The 26,635-nt window shown below is 37.2% G+C and overlaps 1 protein-coding gene across 16 annotated transcripts in view; it reads right to left on the reverse strand.

Annotated features, from left to right (window-relative positions):
- The window catches only part of OPHN1 (oligophrenin 1), a 665,513-nt gene that overhangs the window by 297,641 nt on the left and 341,237 nt on the right, over nucleotides 1-26,635 (reverse strand). The window lies entirely within an intron of this gene.

Raw genomic sequence — 26,635 nt, forward strand, 5'->3', positions numbered from 1 at the left:
AACTCCTTAGGAAACAATACAGTGTTATGAAAATCAAATCTGTAATTTACAAATCACTAGAGGCTCAGTGTGGACAAGTTTGACAGTTGAAAGTTCTAAAGGGGCCCAGTCCTAGGGGGACCCCCACACCTTTATGAATTTTACCTCCAGGAGCACTATCAAGTTCTCACTGTAAAGATCTGAGAAAAATAGCCTCATGTTTCTATGCTTCAGAGAGGTGGAGAGGAAAAGTAGCCATTTAAAAATATGCATAGAACATTCCATTCCTCTTTACAAGGCCTACCTGCAAGAGACACGTTTTACCAGACTCTAAAATACTGGGATTTTACAAGAGCTTAACTGACCTAGGAAAAGAGAAATATCCAACCCCAGACCTTGCTTGTCTTCCTGTCTCTTTTAAGGGGAAATACTAAAACAAAACTGAGAAGTACTTGTGAAGGTCATAGGCAAGGAGCACAGCTCACTAAAAGACAGAAATACAATCACAGTACTGTAGAATGCTACCCTTCCCCTCATACCTTACCACCACATCAGTAGTTCTCCTGGATAATAACAGGGGGATATGATTAAAAGAACTGCGCTTCTCAGGTAATATTTAATAAGTTTCTAGGGAAAACCAAAAACAACAGGGGAAATAAAAACAAGGATACCAGAGGTAAGTGTAGTCTCTGACACCTACAGTTATGGCAAACAATAAACACAGGTTAAAATCAAGCCAGATAAACAGAACTTCATACTAAAGACCTATTCACTTCAGTTCCTTTTACCTAGTATATTATGTCTTGCTTGTAACAAAAAATTACAAGACATACTAAAAGATAAAAACACACAGTTTGAAGAAACACAGCAAGCTTCAGAACCAGACTCAGATATGGCAGATCTGTTAGAATTGTCAGACTGAGAATTTAAAACAACTATGATTAATATGCTAAGAACTGTAATGGATAAAGTGGATAACATAAAAGAGGAGATGGCTAATGTAAACAGAGAAGGAAGCTTTAAGAACCAAAAGGAAATTTAGAAACCAAAAACACCAAAACAGAAAATAATTCCCTGATGAAAACATCAATGGATTAGATAGACATAGCTAAGAAAATAATCAGTGAACTTGAACAAATGTCAATACAAACTTCCAAACTGAAATGCAGAGAGAAAAAAGAATGAAAAAGACAAGAGAATATCCAAGAACTGAGGGACAATAACAAAAAGCGCAACATATACGTAATTAGAATACAGGAGGAAAACAAAGAAAGAACAGCAGAAATATCTGAAGCAATAATGACTGAGAATTTCCCAAAACTAACGACAACAAGCAAACCACAATTCCAGGAATCTCAGAAAACACCAAGCAGGATATATACCAAAAAAACCTACACCTAGGTATATCATAGTCAAACAAAACAAATACAAAACAAACAAAAACATTTTGATAGAAGCCAAAAGCAAAAAAAAAAAACCCAAAAAACAAAAAAAACCTTCCTGGAGGAGAAATAAAGATGAGAATTACATCACAAATTTCTTAAAAAACCATGCAAGCAAGATAAGAGAGAATGGAAATATTTAGTGTGAAAAGAAAAGTGACCAGCCTGGATTTTTTACCCAGTGAAATTGTCTTTCAAAAGTGAAAAAGAAATAAATACATAAGATAAACAAACATTGAGGAAATTTGTCACCAATAGATCTGCCTGGCAAGAGACATTAAAAGAAGTTCATCACAGAGAAGGATATAGGTCAAAAACTCAGATCTTCATAAAGAAAGGAAGAGCATTAGAGGAGGAATAAGTGATAGTAAATAAAACCTTTCATTCACTTTTTCTTAGTTTGTCTAATAGGAGAAAGTTCAAAATAACAATCTACTCAGTTTATGGATAAGTAAAATGAGGTTAGAAATGGACAAACTGAAATCAATTTTCACCTTATGAAACTATGAAAAAAAAATTCAATAGAAGCAGAAATAATAAAAAGTAGGGCAGATTTCCATGAAATTGAAAACAGGAAATCAAGAGAGAAAATCAACAAAACCGAAAGGTGGTTCTTTGAAAAGATCAAGAAAACTGATAAACCTCTAACCAGATTAATTAAGAAAAAGAGAAGAAACAAATCACTGATCAGAAATGAAAGAGGGACAATCACTACTGATCCCATGGACATTGAAAGGAAAATAAAGGAACAGTATGAACAGCTTTATTCTTATAAACATGATAACCACAATGAAATGGACCAATTCCTCCAAAGATACGATAAACCAAAATTCACACAAAAAGAAACAATCTTAATAGGTTGATATCTACTAAATAAATTGAATCAACAATTCATATCCTGCTAAAACAGAAAGCACCAGGCCCAAATGGGCTCACCAGTAAATCTTATAAAACATTTAAGGAAGAAATTATACCAATTCTCTGCAATGTTTTCCAGGAAATAGAAGCACAGAGATTATTTACTAACTCATTCTATGAAGCCAGAATTATTTTAATACCAAAACCACATAAAGATATTATGATAAAGGAAAAGTACAGATGAAATATTCTTATGAATATAAATGCAAAAATCATGAGCAAAATATTAGTAAATAGAATACAACACTGTATAAACCCCATGACCAAGTGTGGATTTATTGCAGGTATGTACGGCTGATTCCACTTTCAAAAATCAATTAATATAGTCCATCACATCAATAAACTAAAGAAGAAAAAGTATATTATTGTATCAATAGGTGCAGGAAAAACATTTGACAAATCTAATACCCATTTATGATAAAAAAAACCTTCAGTAAACTAAGGATAGAAGGAAACTTCTTCAACTTGATAAAGAGCATCTGCAAAAAACATACAGCTAACATTATACATAATAGTGAAAGATAGAATTACTTTTCCCTTAAGATCAGGAACAAAGCAAAGATGTCCTATCACCACTCCTATTCAACATCACACTGGGAATCCCAGTTCATGAAATTAAAAAAAAGAAAAGGAAAGAAAAGGAAGTGAAAGGTATACTTTGGTAAGTATAAATTGGGGAGGAAAAATTAAAACTGTCTTTGTTCACAGATTTACTGATTGTCTATATAGAACATTCCAAACAATCAACAACAACAAAAATCCTGGAACTAATGAACAATTATAACAAGGTTGTAGGATACAAGGTTAATAAACAAAAGTCAACTGATTTCTCATATACCAGCAATTGGACAATTGGAATATGAAATTAAAAACTTTTTTCTTTTTTGCATCGGTGGCAAAATTAAATTCTTAGTTATAAATCTGACAAAATATGTACAAAGTCTATATGAAGAAGACTACAAAACCCTGATAAAATAAATCATTGAGCTAAATAAATGTAGAGATATTCCATATGCACGGGTAGAAAGACTCAATATGTCAGTTCTTCTCAAATTGATCTATATATTCAATGCAATCCAAATGAAAATCCTATCCAGTTCTCTTGTGGATATCAAAAACTGACCCAAAAGTTTATATGGAAGGGCAAAGAGACAATAAGCAATACAATATCAAAAAAGAACAGGCTCTAAGGACTGACATTATCCAAATTCAAGACTTATTATAAAGCTACAGTAATTAAAATAGTGTGTGAGTGTCTTAGTTCAGGCTACTATAACAAAATACCAGAGATTGGGTAGCTTATAAAGAGTGAAAATTTATTTTTCACAGTTCTGGAATAAGTCCAAGATCAGGGTACCAGCATGGTCAGGTTCTAGTGAAGGCCCTGTTCTGGATGTAGCCTGCAGACTTATTGCTATGTCCTGACATGATGGAAGGGGCAAGGATCTCTCTGGAGTCTCTTATAAGACCACCAATCCCATGAAGGCAGAGCCCTCATGACTTAATCACCTCCCGAAGGCCCCACCTCCTAATACCATTACCTTTGGGGATTAATCTTCAACATAAGGATTTTAGGGGGACACATTCAGACCACAGCCTTTTGCCTCTAGCCTTCCAAATTCATGTCTTCCTTGCATGCAAAACGCATTCATTTCATCCCTTTACCCCCAAAAGTTAACTCTTTCTAGTATCAACTCAAAAGTCTAAGTGCAATGTCTCATCTCAATATCATCTAAATCAGATATGGGTAAGATAATTCATCCTGAGGCAAACTACTCTCCAGCTGTGAACCTGTGACATCAAACAAGTTAGGGGATTCCCAAATACAATGGTGGAACAGGCATAGGAAAGGGAGAAATGGGGATGAAGAAAGGAGTAACAGGTTCTGAGCAAGTCTAAAACCTTAAGGCCCACTAGAGTGGGAATCCCACCTTTAGACTCCTTAAGGACCACTTGTGTAGTGGTCCTATTACCAAGACTTTGGGCAGCCCATGGCTTTTCTGGGTGCAGCCCAACCCTGCAGCTCTCCTATGTTAGAGTCAAGTGCCTGGGGCTTTCCCAGGCTGGAACTATATACAGGTCATTTTACTAGCTTAGGATCATGGAGGCAGCCCTGCCTCCACACCTCCACTGGTCAATGCCCTAGTGGGGGCTAATTGTGGGGGTACTGCCCTTACAGCATCCCTTTGTCTCTATCCATCAGAATATATGTGGAGGTAGCCATATTACCACAGCTCTTGCACACTGCATGATGGCAGAGAACATATTGTGATTATACTCCCAAGGTTTACTGCCTGTGCCCTCCAGAGAGGGGCAGTCACTTCAGCCGTGCCTGTGCTTCTCCAGTCACCTGACATAACCCTTTTCTCCCAGAACAGTGTCTGGCACATAATAGGTAGGCTTCATCCTTCTGCAATGGGAAAAAAAAGAATCCTGGCTATAGAAATCAGCATTTCAGTTGCTGAAATGAGAAAAATATCCTCCTATATAAATTGGTAATGGGCATATTCCGAGGCATATTGGGCCTTATTTATGTAAAATCTTGGCCCTGCCCAAGGCCTCTTCCATTCTCAATGAAGGTATAGTGGCTATCAATTTAGCCTGTGTACTATGTAGGTTGCTTAATGTTCATAAGAGGTTGTCCACCCCAGTTTCAGCTCACTTGACTGAAAAACATACAGGTCTGCATGTAACTGACAAAATGATGATTTCTGCATTCCAATAACTTCACAGAGAATGCCAATTCCAGCTTTATACTGCCTAATTCTTTTTTTTTCATTTTACTTTTTATTATGGTATTATTGATATACACTCTTATGAAGGTTTCACATGAAAAACAATGTAGTTACTATGATCACCCATATTATAGAGGTCTCCCCCATACCACATTGCAGTCACTGTCCATCAGTGTAGTAAAATGCCACGGAGTCACTATTTGCCTTCTCTGTGCTACCTGTCTTCCCCTTGACCCCCTACACAACATGTGTGCCAATCATAATACCCCTGAAACTCCTTCTCCCTCCCTTCCCACCCATCCTACCGCACCCACCCCCTTTGGTAACCGCTAGTCCCTTCTTGGAGTCTAGTACCAAATTATTTCCCTCATTTGTGGAGTATAACAATGAAGCGAAACTGAAGGAACAAAACAGCAGCAGATAATAGTGGTTAATTCTTATACACATCTTCATGACAAGATAGTATTTATGGAGGATTATCTGAAGAACACGCAGTCCATCTATTCGCTAAGTTAGTGACTAAACTGTTCTTTTCCACTCAAACACACTACCCTCTGAACTTTGGTTCACTACAACTGTGACTATTGGAGTAATTTTCCTATTTTCTCATTTGGACCTGAAATTTTTTGACTATAACACATACCAGTATCTTACAAACCCAAATTTGACTCCTGCTTGCCTATAATGTCATAGAAAACAAGCTGAAGTTATTAGGTCTAGGAAATGTCAATGTAGTTCAAAAGATGGGAAATACCCTGAGGAATTAGAATACAGGCATTTCTCTGTGAGAAATAGAAGGTTTTAAAAACTTTGCTGATATAAGTTGTCAATATGATCAAAGGTGGCTACAATGAAATTCAAATAGTAATGAAGATAAAAATTATTTTTAGTCTAGAAATAGAAGGATACTTCTTTAACCCAATAAAGATCTACAGTGATATGCTGGTAAATGATTAATGACCAGGTTGGCTGGGGGAGGAGGGGAAGCTTGATTTGTAATAATTGCCAATTTCTATAGGTGTGGGGTAGGGGTAGGGATAATTTCAAGCTATCAGTGAAATGTCAATGAACTTGAAGGTGGGAAAAGATAAGCACAATTAGGTATTAGAGGCAGTATAAACTGCCTCCAACACACCAATAAATCTGTCTCAAATGATCAGTTAATATTGTAATCTATGCTAAAATACTAGAAGCTTAAGATCAGAAACTAGAAAGGAATCTTACTTTCACCATTACTTGTCATTAGGTCAGAGTATCTAGAGCAATGATTCTCAAATTTAGCTTCTAGAAACACCTGAGAAGCTTTTAAAAATGACCATGTGCAGGCTCTACATTATATGAATTAAATCATAATCCTTGGTTGTTCTATGACTCCCCAGGTGATTTTAGTGAATGGTAAGAGTGGTGATCCACTTGGCTATAGAATGTATTAAACAAGAAACAGAAACAAAAAAGTTAAAGCTATTGGAAAGGACATAGAGTAATCACTATTTATCTATAACTGTCTACCTGACAAACCCAAGATAAACAACTGAAAAATTGTTAAAATCCACAAGAAATCTTGTTAAAACTCCTGGTTAGAAAATATACAAAAATCATAACCATCCCATATAATATCAATAACCAGTACAAAAATGTAATAGAAGAAAGGCACTGTGTGTGTGTGTGCATGCATATGGTATTTATATAATCAATCTAACCTAGGAATAAATATCCATGACTATTTAGCACTTAACTAAAGAAAAGTATAAAACACAAAGAGAAAAACTGCATAAATGAAAATAAAATACTGCGACTCTGGAGAGGAAAACTAAATATTGAAAAGTCAACTCAATTCCAATTAAGTAATAGATTTAATAACAATAAAACTAAATACAGAGGGTGGAGCCAAGATGGCGGCGTGAGTAGAGCAGCGGAAATCTCCTCCCAAAACCACATATATTTGTGAAACTATAACAAAGACAACTCTTCCTAGAATAGAGACCAGAGGACACAGGACAACATCCAGACCACATCCACATCTGTGAGAACACAGTGCCTCATGAAGGGGTTAAGATACAAGCCCCAGCCCAGCGGGACCCAAGCACCCCTCATCCCAGCTCCCAGTGGGAGGAGAGGAGTCAGAGCGGGGAGGGAGAGGGAGCCCAGGACTGATAAACACACAGCCCCAGCCATCTGGACCAGAGCGCACACACAGTGCACACGTGGGGTCCTGGATACAAGAAAAACAGGACAGCAAGACCTGTGAGCGGGTCCCTGAGGCCGGCACCAAGGGACAAACAAAAGCGAGTGGCTTTTTTTTTTTTTTTTTTCCGAGTGCTTTTTGGAAGTCTTCTAGGGTTCAAGGGACAGGGACCCCAAAACCAGATGGAAGCATCCTGGGACAATTAGTCCAGCAACAGGAAATCTGGGGATCTCTGGGCACAGTAACCCTATGGGAACCACAGAGTACGGGGACCCCACAGGGAGATAAATAGCCTCCCAGCCGCTCCCCCTCCAATGCGGCTCCACCATATTGGAGTGGCAGCCCGAGGCAAGCGACGCCCACTGCAATAGTGGAGATAAACTCCATAGCAGCCAGGCAGGAATTAGAAGCCCTGTATGCATGCAGCTGACCACCACAAACCACTAGAGGTCACTGTTCTCCCAGGACAGGAGAGCCACAAGCCAACAAGAAGGAAAGTTCTTCCAGCCATCACTTGTAGCAGCTCTGCAAACTATCTCTATCACCATGAAAAGGCAAAATTATAGGCAGACAAAGATCACAGAGTCAACAGATGAGAAGAAGACAGACCTAAGCAGTCTTCCTGAAAAATAATTCAAAATAAACATCATGTACATGATGACAGAGATGCAGAGAAATATACTAGAGCTAAGGGATGAAGTCTGGAGGGAGATTACAGATGCCCGGAAGGAGATAACAGAAGTGAAACAAACTCTGGAAGGATTTATAAGCAGAATGGAAAAGATGCAAGAGGCCATAGATGGAATAGAAACCAGAGAACAGAAACGCATAGAAGCTGACATAGAGAGAGATAAAAGGATCTCCAGGAATGAAACAATGTTAAGAGAACTGTGTGACCAATCAAAAAGGAACAATATCTGTATTATAGGGGTACCAGAAGAAGAAGAGAGAGAAAAAGGGATAGAAAATGTCTTTGAAGAAATAATTGCTGAAAACTTCCTGAAACAGGGGGAGGAAATAATCAAACAGACACGGAAATACACAGAATTCCCAACAGAAAGGACCCAAGGAGGACAACACCAAGACACATAATAATTAAAATGGCAAAGATCAAGGACAAGGAAAGAGTTTTAAAGGCAGTTAGAGAGAAAAAGGTCACCTATAAAGGAAAACCCATCAGGCTATCATCGGACTTCCCCACAGAAACCTTACAGGCAAGAAGAGAATGGTGTGATATATTTAATGCAATGAAACAGAAGGGCCTTGAACCAAGGATACTGTATCCAGCACGACTATCATTTAAATATGATGGATGAAACAATTCCCAGACAAGCAAAAGTTGAGGGAATTTTTCTCCCACAAACCACCTCTACAGGGTAATTTAAAGGGACTGCTCTAGACGGGAGCACTCCTACAACTAAACAGATGTCACCAGAGAAAATTAAATCACAGCAAAGAAAGCAGACCAACCAAATGCTAACTAAAGGCAAAAAAATAAAATCAACTACCCACTAAAAGCAGTTAAAGGACACACAAAAGAGCACAGAATAAAACAACTGACATATAAAGAATGGAGGAGGAGGAATAAGAAGGGAGAGAAGAAAAGAATCTCCAGACAGTGTATATAACAGCTCAATAAGCGAGCTAAGTTAGGCAGTAATATACTAAAGAGGCTAACCTTGAGCCTCTGGTAAACACGAACCTAAAGCCTGCAATGGCAATAAGTACATATCTTTCAATAGTCACCCTAAATGTATATGGACTGAATGAACCAATCAAAAGACACAGAGTAATGGAATGGAAAAAAAAGCAAGACCCATCTATATGCTGCTGACAAGAAACTCACCTCAAACCCAAAGACATGCACAGACTAAAAGTCAAGGGATGGAAAAACATATTTCAGGCAAACAACAGAGAGAAGAAAGCAAGGGTTGCAATACAACTATCAGACAAAATAGACTTCAAAAAAAATAAAGGAACAAGAGATAAAGAAGGACATTACATAATGATAAAGGGCTCAGTCCAACAAGAGGATATACCCATTCTAGAGATATATGCACCCAACAAAGGAGCACCAGCATATGTGAAACAAATACAAACAGAACTAAAGGGGGAAATAGAAAGCAATGCATTCATTTTAGGAGAGTTCAACACACCACTCATCCCAAAGGATAGATCCACTGAGCAGAAAATAAGTAAGGACACGGAGGCACTGAAAAACACAGTAGAACAGATGGTCCTAATAGACATCTATAGAACTCTACATCCAAAGGTAACAGGATATACATTCTTATCAAGCGCACATGGAACATTCTCCAGAATAGACCACATACTAGCTCACAAAAAGAGCCTCAGTAAATTCCAAAAGATTGAAATCCTACCAGCCAACTTTTCAGACGACAAAGGTATAAAAAGAGAAATAAATTCTACAAAGAAAACAAAAAGGCTCACAAACACATGGTGGCTTAACAACATGCTCCTAAATAATCAATGGATCAACGAACAAATTAAAATAGAGATCAAGGAATATAAGGAAACAAATGACAACAACAAAACAAAGCCCAAACTTCTGTGGGACGCAGCGAAAGCAGTCTTAAAAGGAGAGTATATAGCGATCCAGGCACACGTGAAGAAGCAAGAACAATCCCAAATGAATAGTCTAACATCACATTTATCAAAACTGGAAAAAGAAAAACAAATGAAGCCTAAAGTCAGCAGAAGGAGGGACATAATAAAGATTAGAGAAGAAATAAACAAAATAGAGAAGAATAAAACAATAGCAAAAATCCATGAAACCAAGAGCTGGTTCTTTGAGAAAATAAACAAAATAGACAAGCCCCTAGCCAAACTTACTAAGAGAAAAAGAGAATCAACACAAATCAACAAAATCAGAAATGGGAATAGAAAAATCATGACAGTCTCCACAGAAATACAAAGAATTATTAGAGACTACTATGAAAACCTATATGCCAACAAGCTGGAAAAACTAGAAGAAATATACAACTTCCTAGAAATATACAACCTGCCAAGACTGACTAAGGAAGAAACACAGAAGTTAAACAAACCAATTACAAGCAAACAAATTGAAACGGTAATCAAAAAACTACCCAAGAACAAACCCCCAGGCCAGACGGATTTACGTCTCAATTTTATCAGACAGACAGAGAAGGCATAATACCAATTCTCCTTAAAGGTTACCAAAAATAGAGGAGGAGGGAAAACTCCTGAACTCATTCTATGAAGTCAACATCACCCTAATACCAAAAGCAGGCAAAGACCCCACCAAAAAAGAAAATTACAGACCAATATCCCTGATGAATGTAGATGCAAAAATACTCAATAAAATACTAGCAAACTGAATTGAAAAATATATCAAAAGGATCATGCACCACAACCAAGTGAGATTCATCCCAGGGATGCAAGGATGGTACAACATTCGAAAATCCATCAACAACATCCACCACATCAACAAAAAGAAAGACAAAAACTGCCTGATCATCTCCATAGATGCTGAAAAAGCATTTGACAAAATTCAACATCCATTCATGATAAAAATTCTCAGCAAAATGGGCATAGAGGGCAAGTAACTCAACATAATAAGGCTATATATGATAAACCCACAGCCAACATCGTACTGAACAGCGAGAAGCTGAAAGCATTTCCTCTGAGATCAGGAACGAGACAGGGATGCCCACTCTCCGCACTGTTATTTAACATAGTACTGTAGGTCCTAGCCATGGCAATCAGACAAAACAAAGAAATACAAGGAATCCAGATGGGTAAAGAAGAAGTTAAACTGTCACTATTTGCAGATGACATGATATTGTACATAAAAAACCCTAAAGACTTCACTCCAAAACTACTAGAACTGATATCGGAATACAGCAAATTTGCAGGATACAAAATTAACACACAGAAATCTGTGGTTTACCTATACACCTACAATGAACCAATAGAAAGAAAAATCAGGAAAACAACTCCACTCACAATTGCATCAAAAAGAATAAAATACCTAGGAATAAACCTAACCAAAGAAGTGAAAGACCTATACCCTGAAAACTACAAGACACTCTTAAGAGAAATTAAAGGGGACACTAACAAACAGAAACTCATTCCATGCTCATGGCTAGGAAGAATTAATATCGTCAAAATGGCCATCCTGCCCAAAGCAATATACAGATTTAATGCAATCCCTATCAAATTACCGGCAACATACTTCAATGAACTGGAACAAAAAGCTCAAAAATTCATATGGAAACACCAAAGACCCCAAATAGCCAAAGCAATCCTGAGAAAGAATAGAGTAGGGGGGATCTCACTCCCCAACTTCAAGCTCTACTACAAAGCCATAGTAATCAAGACAATTAGGTAGTGGCACAAGAACAGAGCCACAGACCAGTGGAACAGATTAGAGACTCTAGACATTAACCCAAACATATATGGTCATTTAATATTTGATAAAGGAGCCATGGACATACAATGGGGAAATGACAGTCTCTTCAACAGACGGTGCTGGCAAAACTGGACACCTACATGTAGGAGAATGAAACTGGACCACTGTCTAACCCCATACACAAAAGTAAATTCAAAATGGATCAAAGACCTGAATGTAAGTCATGAAAACATAAAACTCTTAGAAAAAAACATAGGCAAAAATCTCTTAGACATAAACATGAGTAACCTCTTCTTGAAAATATCTCCCCAGGCAAGGAAAACAACAGCAAAAATGAACAAGTGGGACTATATTAAGCTGAAAGGCTTCTGTACAGCAAAGGACACCATCAAAAGAACAAAAAGTTATCCTACAATATGGGAGAATATATTTGTAAATGACAGATCCGATAAAGCCTTGATGTCCAAAATATATAAAGCGCTCACCCACCTCAACAAACAAAAAACAAATAATCCAATTAAAAATGGGCAGACAAACCGAACAGAGAGTTCTCCAAAAAAGAAATATATATGGCCAACAGACACATGAAAAGATGCTCCACATCGCTACTTATCAGAGAAATGCAAATTAAAACTACAATGAGATAACACCTCACACCAGTAAGAATGGCTACCATCCAAAAGAAAAACAACAACAAATGTTGGCGAGGTTGTGGAAAAAGGGGAACCCTCCTACACTGCTGGTGGGAATGTAAATTAGTTCAACCATTGTGGAAAGCAGTATGGAGGTGCATCAAAATGCTCAAAATAGACTTCCCATTTGACCCAGGAATTCCACTCCTAGGAATTTACCCTATGAATGCAGCACTCAAGTTTGAAAAAGATAGATGCACCCCTATGTTTATTGCAGCACTATTTACAATAGCCAAGAATTGGAAGCAACCTAATTGTCCATAAGTAGATGAATGGATAAAGAAGATGTGGTACATATACACAATAGAATAGTATTCAGCCATAAAAAGAAAACAAATCCTACCATTTGCAACAACATGGATGGAGCTAGAGGATATTATGCTCAGTGAAATAAGCCAAGCAGAGAAAGAGAAATACCAAGTGATTTCACTCATCTGAGGAGTATATGAACAAAGGAAAAACTGAAGGAACAAAACAGCAGCAGAATCACAGAACCCAAAAATGGACTAACAGGTACCAAAGGGTAAGGAACTGGGGAGGATGGGTGGGCAGGGAGGGATAAGTGGGGGGAAGAAAAAGGGGGGTATTAAGACTAGCATGCATGGGGGGGAGGGAGAAAGGGGAGGGTGGGCTGTACAATACAGAGAGGACAAGTAGTGATTCTACAACATTTTGCTAAGCTGATGGACAGTAACCGTAATGTGGTTTTTAGGGGGGACCTGATATAGGGGAGAGCATAGCAAACATAGTATTCTTCATTTAAGTGTAGATTAAAGATTTAAAAAATTAAGTAAAATAAATTAAAAAAAGAAAGAAACAAAGAAAAGGGGGATTACTCCTTGATAGGATCAAACTATTGGTAAATCAAAGATCAACGCATGCTCTAAATATCCTTAATGTTGATCACTTAAAGGGTGTCAGATGATCAGCTATGGAGGTACTCTTTTCTGATAATATTCCTTTCACTTAAAAAAAAAAAAAGCAGTTCCTGTGTGCTGACCTCCAATGAGTTCTGCACAGTGGTATAGAGGGCATGTCAAAGTGTGGGCAAAGGGTCTGTTTGTTTCTACGCAGAAGATCAAGGCCTAGCTTGGATACCCAGAAAATGAACTAAGATACGATATGAAGAGGAGTTTCTGGCATCAGCACTCTCTGGAGGACTTGTGCCGGGGGATGATCATCAAAAAGCCTCCACAGGGATCCGGGCGATGCTGCGGTTGTGGCTGCGTCCACCCCACCATTTCCTGGACTTGCCAGTGGAATGAGGAGGGAGATGTCTAGGAAGGCATGTGCATACAGGGAGACAACGAATTTGAGTGGATCTGTACTGTTCGAACTCAACCAGGAGTTGGGAGGGGTGCAAATTTTAGCACTCCAAAATCTTATGACTGTAGACTACCTACAGTTAAAAGAACATATGGGATGTGAACAGATCCCAGAAATGGGTTGCTTTAATTTGTGTGATTTCTCTCAGACTGTTCAAGTACAGTTGGACAATATCCATCATATCATAGATAAATTTTCACAGATGCCTAGGGTGCCTAACTGGTTTTCTTGGCTCCACTGGAGATGGCTGGTAATTATAGATTTGCATTGTTTATGTCACCATATTCCTATTATGTTAATATGTGTGCGCAAGTTAGTTAGTAGTTTAAAACCTATAAAAGCTTAAGGTACTCTACAAGAAGATATGTCAAAGAAATAATCAATCCTCCCATGTTTTCTTCCATATGCTACCTCTACAGCTTTTCTTCTTCCTTCCTAATTACAACCCTTAAAGAGAATTCGTGCCTCATATCGAATTTACCGAGTATCATAATTCCTCCAGGTGGTAAAGATACCTCGAGACAAGTGCTGGGCATAGAAGCCATAAGGCACAAATCTGCAAAGAAGTAAAAAGCTAACCTTTGCAAACAATATGGCTTCTCTCTCACTTACCAACTTTACATTTCCCTGTATGGCCCCGGAAGATGACTGGTTAGCCACAGACGGGTAAGATTCCTCAAGGGAGGAACAACCTAAGACAGGCACAGTCGCAGGGGGGCCATCAGGTGAGAATTTGGGGATCAACAGAGGTGAGGCTCAGAACCTCACCCCCCCTGCTTTGAGAGAAATCTTCTGCATCCGTGGATGTCTTGCTGCCCTTGTCTAGCCTAGATTAATACTTAGTCCATAGGCACAGACCTGATCATCTGATCATCTACATTTGCCTTCTTACAGCACTAAACTATGTTTTCTACCTTTACCTTGCATCTGCCTACCAGTTCAGCATTTTATTAAAAATAAAAATAATAATAATAATAAAGGGAGTACTGTGGGGTCCACATATAAATCAAGTATAAAAATCAAATGAATATTCATATTTGACCTGATTGTTTATAGTTCATAATGCGTGATCAAAACCGAAAGTTTCTGTGATGAATGCCCTTGTACTGTTCACCATGTAAGAATTTATTCACTATGTAAAAATTCGTTCACCATGTAAGAACTTGTTCGTTATGCTTCAGAAGATTGGAGACTGACGAGTGTTAGGCTTGAGATGGATTAATGATTGTGCATTGAGCATTGACCCCCCTATACAGAATTTTATTGTTGTTAACAACCATTTGATCAATAAATATGAGAGATGCCCTCTCAAAAAAAAAAAGAGACAAAAGGCATTCAAAAAAAAAAAGATGCTTCACATCACTAATTATCAGAGAAATGCAAATTAAAACCACAATGAGGTATCACCTCACACCATTAAGGATGGCTACCATCCAAAAGGCAAACAACAAATGTTGGCGAGGTTGTGGAGAAAGGGTAACCCTCCTACACTGCTGGTGGGAATGTAAATTAGTTCAACCATTGTGGAAAGCAGTATGGAGGTTCCTTAGAATGCTCAATATAGAAATACTATTTGACCCAGGAATTCCACTCCTAGGAATTTACCCTATGAATGCAGCACTCAAGTTTGAAAAAGATAGATGCACCCCTATGTTTATCACAGCACTATTTACAATAGCCAAGAATTGGAAGTACCCTAATTGTCCATCAGTAGATGAATGGATAAAGAAGATGTAGTACATATACACAATAGTATAGTATTCAGCCATAAAAAGAAAACAAATCCTACCATTTGCAACAACATGGATGGAGCTAGAGGATATTATGCTCAGTGAAATAAGCCACGCGGAGAAAGAGAAACACCAAGTGATTTCACTCATCTGTGGAGTATAAGAACAAAGGAAAAACTGAAGGAACAAAACAGCAGCAGAATCACAGAACCCAAAAATGGACTAACAGGTACCAAAGGGAAAGGGACTGGGGTGGATGGGTAGGTAGGGAGGGATAAGGGCAGGGAAGAAGAATGGGGGTATTATGATTCGCTTGCATAGTGGGGGGGTGGGTTGAAAGGGAAGGGCTGTACAACACAGAGAAGACAAGTAGTGATGCTACAACATTTTGCTATGCTCATGGACAGTGACTGTAAAGGGGTTTGTGGGGGGTCCTGGTATTGGGGAGAGCCTAGTAAACATAATATTCTTCATGTAATTGTAGATTAATGGTAACAAAAAAAATGAAAAAAAGTGGGAATTACTCCCTGATAGGATAAAACTAACTGCAAATCACCAATTAATGCATGCTTTAAATATCCTTAATTTTCATCATTTAAAGGGTGTCAGATGATCAGCTATGGAAGGTCATTTTTCCGATAGTATTACTTTCTCTTAAAAAAAAAAAGCAACTCCTGTGTGGTAATCTCAAATAAGTTCTTCACAATGGTATAAAGGACATATCAAATGGTGGGCAAAGGGTTTGTTTGTGTTTATACACAGGATCAAAGCCTAATTTGGCTACCCAGAAAATGAATTAAGATACAATATGAAGAGGAACTTCCAACATCAACATTCTCTGGAAGAGTCATTCCAGAAGATGATCATCAAAAAACTTCAACAAAGATCCTGGCGCTGTTGCAGTTGTAGCTGCATTCATCCCACCAGTTCCTGGACTTGCCATTGGAATGAAGAAGGAGATATCTAAGCTGGCCTGTGCATACAGTAAAACAACAAATTTGACTGGATCTATACTGTCGGAACTCAACCAAGAATTAGGAGAAGTGCAAGTTGCAGTGCTCCAAAATCTTGCGACTATAGACTATCTACTGTTAAAAGAACATGTGGGATGTGAACAGTTCTCAGGAATGTGTTGTTTTAATATGTCTCATTTTTCTCAAACTATTCAGATTCAGTTAGACAATATCCATCATATCATTGATAAGTTTTCACAAATGCCTAGGGTACCTAACTGGTTTTCTTGGTTTCACTGGATATGGCTGGTAATTGTAGGTCTGCTTTTGTTATGTAGCTGTATTCCTATTATGTTAATGTATGTGCACAATTTAATTAGTGGTTTAAAACCTGTACATGCTTATGTTACTCTACAAGAAGATATGTCAAAGAAATAATCAATCTTCCCATGTTTTCTTCCATCTGCTACTTCTATAGCTTTTCTTCTTCCTTCCTAATTACGACCCTTTAGTAGAATTAGTGCCTCATATTGAAAATTACCAAGTATCGTAATTCTTCCAAGTGGTAAAGATACCTCAAGACAAATGCTGGTCATAGAAGCCATAAGGCACAAATCTGCAAAGAAGTAAAAAGCTAACCTTTTCAAACAATATTGCTTCTCTCTGTCTTGCCAACTTTACATTTCCCTGTATGGCCCTGGAAGATGACTGGGTAGCCAGAGACGGGTAAGATTCCTCAAGGGAGGAACAACCTAAGACAGGCACAGTCGCAGGGGGGCCATCAGGTGAGAATTTGGGGATCAACAGAGGTGAGGCTCAGAACCTCACCCCCCCTGCTTTGAGAGAAATCTTCTGCATCCGTGGATGTCTTGCTGCCCTTGTCTAGCCTAGATTAATACTTAGTCCATAGGCACAGACCTGATCATCTACATTAGCCCTCTTACAGCACTAAACTATGTTTTCTACCTTTATCTTGCATCTATCTACCACTTCAGCATTTATTTAAAAAAATAATAACAATAATAATGGAGAAATGTGGGATTCACGTATAAATCGAGTATAAAAATCAAACGAATAATCATATTTGACCTGATTGTTTATAGTTCATGATGCGTGATCAAAACTGAAAGTTTCTGTGATGACTGCCCTTGTACTGTTCACCATGTAAGAACTTATTCACTATGTAAGAACTTGTTTCCCATGTAAGAACTTGTTCGTTATGCCTCAGAAGATTGGAGACTGTTGAGAATTAGGCTTGGGGTTGATTAATGATTGTGCATTGAGTCCCCTATACAGAATTTTATTGTTTTTAACAACCATATGATCAATAAATATGAGAGATGCCCTCTCAAAAAGAAAACTAAATACGAACCTACATCTTCTGGAACATGATAAAATAATTCTAAAGTTTACATGGAACAATGAACTAGCAAAAATTACGGAAACAGTTTTTTAAAAGAAGAATAATTGGGAAGAATTTTTGCTACTTGAAAATGATTGATGATAAATATCAACAAGGTTATATTAGTATAAGAATAGTCAGAACAGTGCAAAAAATGAAGAGCTAAGGAAAAGACCATAATGTAAATGCAATAATTTAACATACATTGAAGGCAGCATTATAAACTAATGAAAAAAAAGAGGTGCTCAATTCATGAAGCTTAGAAAATTAACTATTTGGGAAAACATTGTTAGATCCCTATTTCACAGCCAATCAATATGTTAAATTTTAAAGGAATGGAAGAGTTAAGATGTAAAAAACATCTATTAACTGACAGAAAACACAAATTTTTATAGACTCTCAGTCAGATAATGACTTTTTGATGTAATAGAAAATGATTGTTTGAATGCACACGGAACCATGCCATGGATATATTGCAGCAGTGACAAATTCTAGAAACTAAAACAGAGAAGACCACTTGAGAGGTGTACTGGAGTCATGATTTAATGTAGAACATGCACTACAAGTATGCATCCTCAAAATGAGCCTATCATCAGGTGCCACACTGCATGAGAGTCATTTGGGGAGCTTTGTGAAATGCAGATCCCTGTATTCCAAGACAAGACATTGATTCATGGGTCCAGGATTAGTCCTGGGAATTTGTGGATTTTTTAAAATAACTTTTCAAAGGTGATTCTAGAGTGAGGATGATTTCCTGTTATGTAATGCAACAGATAATAAGATTGGGAAGAAAAATAATCATAGAAATATCTTGGTCAAAGTTCTAACCACCACTCCATATGAGGGCACAATGGTCTTTCATTACATTTAGAGACAAAACAAAACAAAAGAAGCAAGCCACAATAGCAAGGAAGTTACAGTGGCTCCTCTAAAACATGTCATGTCAGAGTGACCAAATTAATTGAGAAAGCAGTTATATCATATTACTAGGAATATATGGGAACATGGATAGTAAAATCACTTTGATTGCTTGCAGTTGATAAAACTGATCAAGTGAGAGGAAGAAAAAGAAGTGACTAATAGAAAGTGCAGGCAGAAATGAGCTCATGAGGCTTTGATACAAGTCACCAAGTCAGTAATGACTAATATGAGGATTGATCAGTTTCACCAAGTTACAGTCTTGACAGCTGTGTTTTAGGCTCTTGTTCATCTCTATTCTTCAGTTATAAAACCACAATTAGCAAGGGATGCCAGACTAAAGCACAGCTGGAAGAAAGGCCATTTGTTCCTGTTTACTGGATATGAAATATATGTGTCCCAAGTACAATGATAAAAGACAATATATCCATAGAGTAACAAATATTATGATCTATATTACATTAATCAGAAGAGATACTAGCTGTAAACACCAGAAATAGCCACATTGGTGCCTCCCAGATATTTCAAACCTAAACCATGATGTATATGTGGGGGAGAGAGATGCTACCTGAAAAAAGGATTCAGGCTATCTTAGCAGCTTAAAATAAATCCATCTGTTGCCTGCTGGTTCTTCCTTGATCCAAATTATATCAAAATTATTATTAATATTTATAGCATCAAGGCAATAATTCTACTTTAGCAAATCTACCCAAAGTATTCATCAGAATTAACTCATCCACAAATATGTCACCACAAAAATGGAACAAGTGAAATGATCTGATAAGTTTTCATTCTTTTATCTATCATAATATCATATAGCCATTAAAATATTTGCAAAGTATTTCTAATCATGTGGGAAATGCTTATATTGAGGTAATGGTGGCCATGTAAATCTAAATTTCCCTACACATCGTCCATAAACAACAGAACCACCAGAAAAAAAATACACAAAGCCATGACCTCCGCATAACAAAAACACAGAGACCACCCAAATTCCAAATTACTAATAAACAGGAAAATGAGCACCAAATCCCAGAGAGCTTTTACTCATATTCCTTCTCCACAAACCTTTTCAGGGAGCAAGGGAAATGCTAGAAAAAGTTCACTCATGAAAAGATCAGGAGGCTATAGGCTTAAGATCAATCTAAAAACCTCACCAGAAAGACAAAGTGTACAAAAAGTGTAAAATTACTAAAAAAACAGTCAGGGCTGATCAGAGCACTTAGGGAAGGGTGTTCTAAGCAGTCTTCAAAAGGCAGTCTTTGAAAGGTATTACTTCAACGAAAGAAGACAGCAAAATATAAGGGAGAGACACCCTTTGAATATTGAGTGGACCAAGGGAAGTGATGCAAAAGAGGAAAATTTAGGAATGGGCAAAGATCTACCAGGCAAATAGTATCAATATCAGAAAAAGTAGACCTCAAGTCAAAAAGCATTAAATTAGACAAAGGACATTTCTCAATGCCAAAAGCCATAGTCAAAATGAGAATAGAACAGCTATTAATATCTGTGCATCAAATAACACATCAAGCAACTTTATAAAGCAAAAATACAGGAGATTCAAGGAGATGTCAACAGAAACACTAATAATAAGAGACTTTAACATGACATTTTCTTTACACAACAGATCAAGTAGACAAGTAAGGATATAGAAGATCTAAGTAACAATCAATAAGGTCATTCTTACAGATATATATCAAATTACATACCTTGTTAATAAAGACATTTTTTCTCAAGTGCACATGAAACACTCACAAAAAGTGATTTCATATTGTCACAAACATAATAGTAAGTTCCATAAGTTAAAATATTACATTCTCTACTCATAATGCAATAAAACCAGATATCATTTTTAAATACATTCTACCTGGAAATTTTTTAACTTTCTATTAAATAATTATTGAGTAAAAGAAGAAATACAAACTAAAATCACAAAAAGTTTAATAAAACTCCACCATGATGATGAAAACACTATATATGAAAACCTATGGACTACATTTAATGAGATGATAAGGGGGAAAAATCACTAACAATAAAATGAAATAAATTAAATTCTCAACTCAAAAAGCTAAGGAAAGAACAACAAAGCAAACCAAAAGAAAGATCAAGAAAGGAAAAACAAAAAAGAACAGAAATTAATGAAGCAGAGTATAGAAAAACAGTAGACATGATTGACAAATTGGTTTTTTTAAAAAACTAACAAAATAGATAAGCCACAAGCTAACTATATCAAAAAAGGAAGTATACAATAAAGTACAGATAAACAAAAAGGAGAAAATCATTGAAACAAGAAATTTTAAAGACATGAGACTAATCTGAAGAACCTAATGCTAATATGTTTTAAAGTGCAGATGAAATTTTACCAAGATTGACCAAGCTCAAACAGATAATTTTCCAAGGTAGAAATAGGGGAAGTTATCACCAAACTAGTGCATGTGTACATACACTAAGAAACAGTGGAAATTCTACCAAACATTCAAAGAACAGAGTCTTAATGAGCCATAAATTTTTCTGGGCCATTGACAACAAAGAAAAATGATGCAATTGTTTGTATAAACAAGTGTAATATTGATAACAAAATCAGATAAAGATAATACCAGAAAAAGAACAATATCACCTATGAATAATGATATAAAAATTCAAAATGAAATATTAGTGAACAGGATCCAATACCATATTAAGACAATTATATACTATGGCCAAATTGAATTTACTGCAGAAATGCAAAAATGGTTCAATATTAGGATATTCACTTATACAATATGCCATTTTAATAAATGTAAAGAAAAATCATGATTATCTCTAAGGATGTTGAAAAGACTTCAACAAAATTCAACACCCATTCATGACTCAAAAAAAAGTTAAAATTAGTAATTTACAGGTTAGCATTCTGAACATGATGGAAATATATTCATGTACACACACACACACACACACACACACAGGTGCCTAAGAATTGGAGAAAAAGAAGGAACACTATCTCTATTTGCAGATAGTATAAAATTATACCTGCAAAATCTAGAGAATAAATGATAAACTTAATGAAAAAAATTTAAGTATTCAGTTAGGCATCAAAATATAAAGTAAACATACAGAAATGAACATCCTTCAAATATACAAACAATAACCAGTTAGAAATAATAACAGTATAGGAAATCTCATTTACAACAGCAGCAAAAAAGATTAAATCCTTAGAAACAAACCTAATGAGAAATGTGTCGCAAGTATACAAGGAAAACAACATAAAAAAAGACTTGAACAAATGAAAAAATGTCACTTTTTCTTAGATAACATGACTAAATATGATAAAAAAAGTAAATTTTCCCTAATGTATAAATTAAACACAATTCCAATAAAAGCACCAACAACCTTTTATATGTGGCTAGTCAGGTTGATACTAAAGTTCATATATGAAACATAAACATGCAAGAATGGCCATGAGAAAACTGAAAAGTACATTTTTCTAGCTCTCCCAGACATTAAAACTAAAACATACTATCTAGAGAAAGATAACATTAGCTATTTGAAGAGAGATAAAATTATATCCATATTTCATACCATATATAAAATTAACTCTTAAATGGATCAGAGATCTAAATATAAAAAATGAAACCAATAAAGTACCAGAAGAAAACCCAGATTGTTCTGTCAATATCTTGAGTGTAGGAAAAGACTAAGACTTAACTGATTCTAAATCCAGAAGCAATATAATAAAATATTGATATATTTCACTACCTAATTTTTTAAAAATGTATGTTATAGCTATCATAAATAATATTAAATGATAACTGACAAACTGGGAGAAAATATTTGCAATATATATTTAGCATATAAAGGGCAAATATTCCTAATATATAAATAATTCAATTACTGAGAGGATGTACTGTTAAGTTTTTAAAAGAGAATTGTGTGCTACTTTTTGTGTAAGAAAGAAGGATGGGGATGCGAAAATGTGTACAGTAGTTCTCCCTTATCTGTGGTTTTGCTTTCTGCACTTGCAGTCACCTGCAGTCAGCCACAGTCCAAATATAGATGGTCCTCCTTCTGACTATTGTCAGAGGTCAACAGTGCTGAATGCTACATCACAATGCATATGTCGTTCACCTCACTTCATGTCATCACGTAGACATACAATCATCTCACATCATAACAAGAAGGGTGAGTACAGTACAGTAAGATACATTAACAGAAAGAGTCCACATTCCCAACAACTTATTACAGTATACTGTTATGATTGTTCTATTTTATTATCAGTCATTGTTAATCTCTTACTCTCCCTAATTTATAAATTAAACTTTATCATAAGTATGTATGTATAGGAAAAAACATAGTATACCTAAGATTCGGTACTACCCATGGTTTCAGGCATCCACTGGGGGTCTTGTATCCCCTGTGTATAAGAGTAGACTACTGTATACATTTTCTCATTTATAAAACAAGCAAAACAGGAAGGATAAAACAGACATTAATGAGACTTGTTATCTTCAGGGCTTGGATGGGAACCCATAGAAAAGATGAGGGATGGGAACGGAGTAGAAAAAACTTGGGAGAAGTAACACTTCTCTTGAATAAAACTTTTTTGTAAAATTCTGGCTTTTGCATCCATGTTAAAGTTTTTCATATACTCAAAAAATTAGAAAAAAGCAAAGCGATAGGAGAAACACTACAATAGAATAGAAACAGAGATCAAACTAACTGCATTTTTAAGAACACCACAACATACCAGGCCAGTGCCAGTGCCAGGGAGTGTGGATTATCCAAGCAATTTGTGAACAGAGCATTCTGACTGTATACCTTCAAGCTTAAGGTCAAAAGAAATAAAAACAAATATTGAAGCCTAATTATTAAGTTTGTTTTTTAAAGAGGTATGGGTCACCAATTCTTAAATTACTTTCTGTGTATTCTAGTACTATGTAAAGTTATACATATTTTTTCAATAATGGAAGCCAGGTTTCTCACTGTCTGAGAAGATAATTACAAACATAGGAAGGAGAAAGGCTTTATGAACCACATAGCGTTGGACTGGAATTAAAGGTAACGAAATGAATTCATGATTTTTATATACCATAGATATATAAACATATATATGTATCTATGTGCTGAACGCTAAGAGGACCTAGAAGCAATGAAACCCCAGTAGAAATGAGTACACCTAGTACCCAGATCTTGGTTTCTAAATACTTTTCACCATTAAGAAGGAACAAGGACTTCTTAGAGAAATGGCTGAATCCAGGGCTGGGGATGGCAAAGTATATGACTAGAATTCCTTCTTGTGCCAGAAAGTAAAGAAGTGCTCAGAAAATGAAGGGAAATGTAAAAAGGACAGAGAAAGCAGCTTGAAGAGGCTCCCACGGGCGAAATATATGAAGATTAGAGCAGAAAAGTAATAATAGCAATGGACTGTAATACACTGAATGAAAAAGAATCCATGGATATATACTGCTATTAATGAATAAATGATAAGAAAAAGCTCTATCTTTTAGTAGAATGCCAACTAATAAATGTAGAAGAAGTGGTGGAATCACCATTTTGCAGCTATCATAGAAACAGGAATAATTCAACCAAGCACTATGAAGAGTGAAATTAGTGGGAGAGTTTGATGAGAAAAAGGATAATCTCAATACTTTCCTACAAATTCCTTATTCATTCATTCCAAAGGGAAGAGTAGTAACATTACAGTGGAGAAACCTGGCTGACTAGTTAAACCAAAGATCAAAATTAACATCACCAGTAAGGGCATAAAGGTATCACGTGCCTTCTGATATGTTGTACAGGCACAAATTACTTCTGTGGTATTCCTGTGCAAAATGCATAACCTGAACCTAAGCTTAAGGAAATAGCAGGCAAGCCCAAAATGAGGTATATTATACAAAATCACTGAACTATAATCTTCAAAAATGTCAAGGTCATAAAAGAAAGACTAAGGAGCTCTTTCAGAGTAAAGAGACTAAAGTAATATGAAAATCAAAGGTAACACATGATCTAATATTCTTTTTTGCTATTAAAGGACATTACTGGAACAGCTGGTGAATTAATAATGACTGTGTGTTAGATAATTTAAGTATCATACAATGTTAATTTCTTCACTTTAATAATTTTAATAATTGAGACATTATGGTTATGCAAGATAATTTCCTTATTTTTAGGAAATATACACTGAAGTGCTTAAGAGCAAAGGGTTATCACATCTGAAACTTACTTTTAAATGCTTCAGAAGAAAAGTACATATACAGTCTGCATTAGTGCATTTTTAAGCTCCAATATCCTCAGAAGATTAAATGTTACAAATGTATAAAGAGCATTAATTGAAAGTTTAACATTTATTTGTGTGAATTTAAATTTTTGTCTCATTGCTTCTGACTGAAGTTAGCAAATGAAGAAGCATGTGAAATTCCAGGCAAAGATACGTAGCCTGTTTTGAAACTCTTGGCAAACTTTGGCACCATAACCATGAATACTCACACATATAAATATGTATGGGTATGTGTATATAGATCACCAAAATGTTAGTATGTAGGTATGTGGAATGTAGACTGCCAAAGTGGTTGAAATTGGCTGAAGCCACGACCTAAGAACAAACACAAGCCACTATCTTCCAGTAATCTCCGACCAATGATTTAATCACATCAAATAGTAGTTCCAAAAAAATGTCTGCATATCAGGCCACCGAAAGCACCTAGAGAATTTTTTAAAAAATAAAGATTCCTGGGGGGCGGAGCCAGGATGGCGGCGTGAGTAGAGCAGTGGAAATCTCCTCCCAAAAACACATAGAGCTATGAAAATATAACAAAGAAAATCTTCCTAAAATAGAGACCACAGGACACAGGACAACATCCAGACCACATCCACACCTGCAAGAACCCAGCGCCTTGCGAAGGGGGTAAGATACAAGCCCCGGCCCGGTGGGACCCGAGCGCTCCTTCCCCCGGCTCCCAGCGGGTGAAAAGAAACCAGAGCGGTTTTTTTTTGGCGAGTGCTTTTTGGAAGCCTTAAAGGGACGGGCCCCCGTTGCTAGGGAGGCAGGGAGACGGGACCGGTGAGCAGGTGCCTGGGACCGGCGCCTGAGGACAAAGAATATCCCGTGTTTCTCCCTGTGGGACCAGCAGGCGGGTGCCTGAGACCAGTGCCTGAGGACAGAGGAAATCACGCGTTTTTCCCCCCTTTTTATTTTCTCTTTTGGCAAGCGCTTTTTGGAAGCCTTAAAGGGACAGGGACCCCGGTGCTAGGGAGGCAGGGCGGCGGGACTGGTGAGCGGGTGCCTGGGACTGGGGCCTGAGGACAAAGAATATCGCGCGTTTTCCCCTGTGGGACCGGTGGGCGGGTGCCTGAGACCGGCACCTGAGGACAGAGGAAATCGCGCGTTTTTCCCCTTTTTTTCTCTCTTTTTGGCGAGTGCTTTTTGGAAGCCTTAAAGGGACAGGGAACCCGGTGCTAGGGAGGCAGGGCGGAGGGACTGGTGAGCGGGTGCCTGGGGCCAGCACCTGAGGACAAAGAATATCGAGCGTTCCTTCCCTGCAGGACCGGTGGGTGGGTGCTTTTCCAAAGCCTTGAAAGGACAGGGACCCTGGTGCTAGGGAGACAGGGCAGCAGGACCAGTGAGCAGGTGCCTGGGACAGGCACCTGAGGACAAAAAAAAAAAAAAAAAAAAAAATCGCGTGTTTTTTCCTTTTTTTTTCTTTCTGTTCCCTCTCTCATTGTTGCTGTTGTTGTTTTGGTTTGGAGAGTGCTTTTTGGAAGTCTTAAAGGGGCAGGACAGGTCACTTAGACCAGAGGCAGGGAATCTGGGGATCTCTGGGCACTCTAACCCCCTGGGCAGCAGGGAGCACAGAGGCCCCTTACGGACATAAATAGCCCCCCGGCCGCTCCCCCTCCAATGGGGCTGCACCATTTCGGAGGAACACCCCCAGCCAGGCCAAGCCCACAGCAAGAGCGGATATAAACCCCAAAGCAACTGGGCAGGAA

Source organism: Manis javanica, chromosome X (genome assembly GCF_040802235.1).
Source record: "Manis javanica isolate MJ-LG chromosome X, MJ_LKY, whole genome shotgun sequence".
Taxonomy (NCBI): Eukaryota; Metazoa; Chordata; class Mammalia; order Pholidota; family Manidae; genus Manis; species Manis javanica.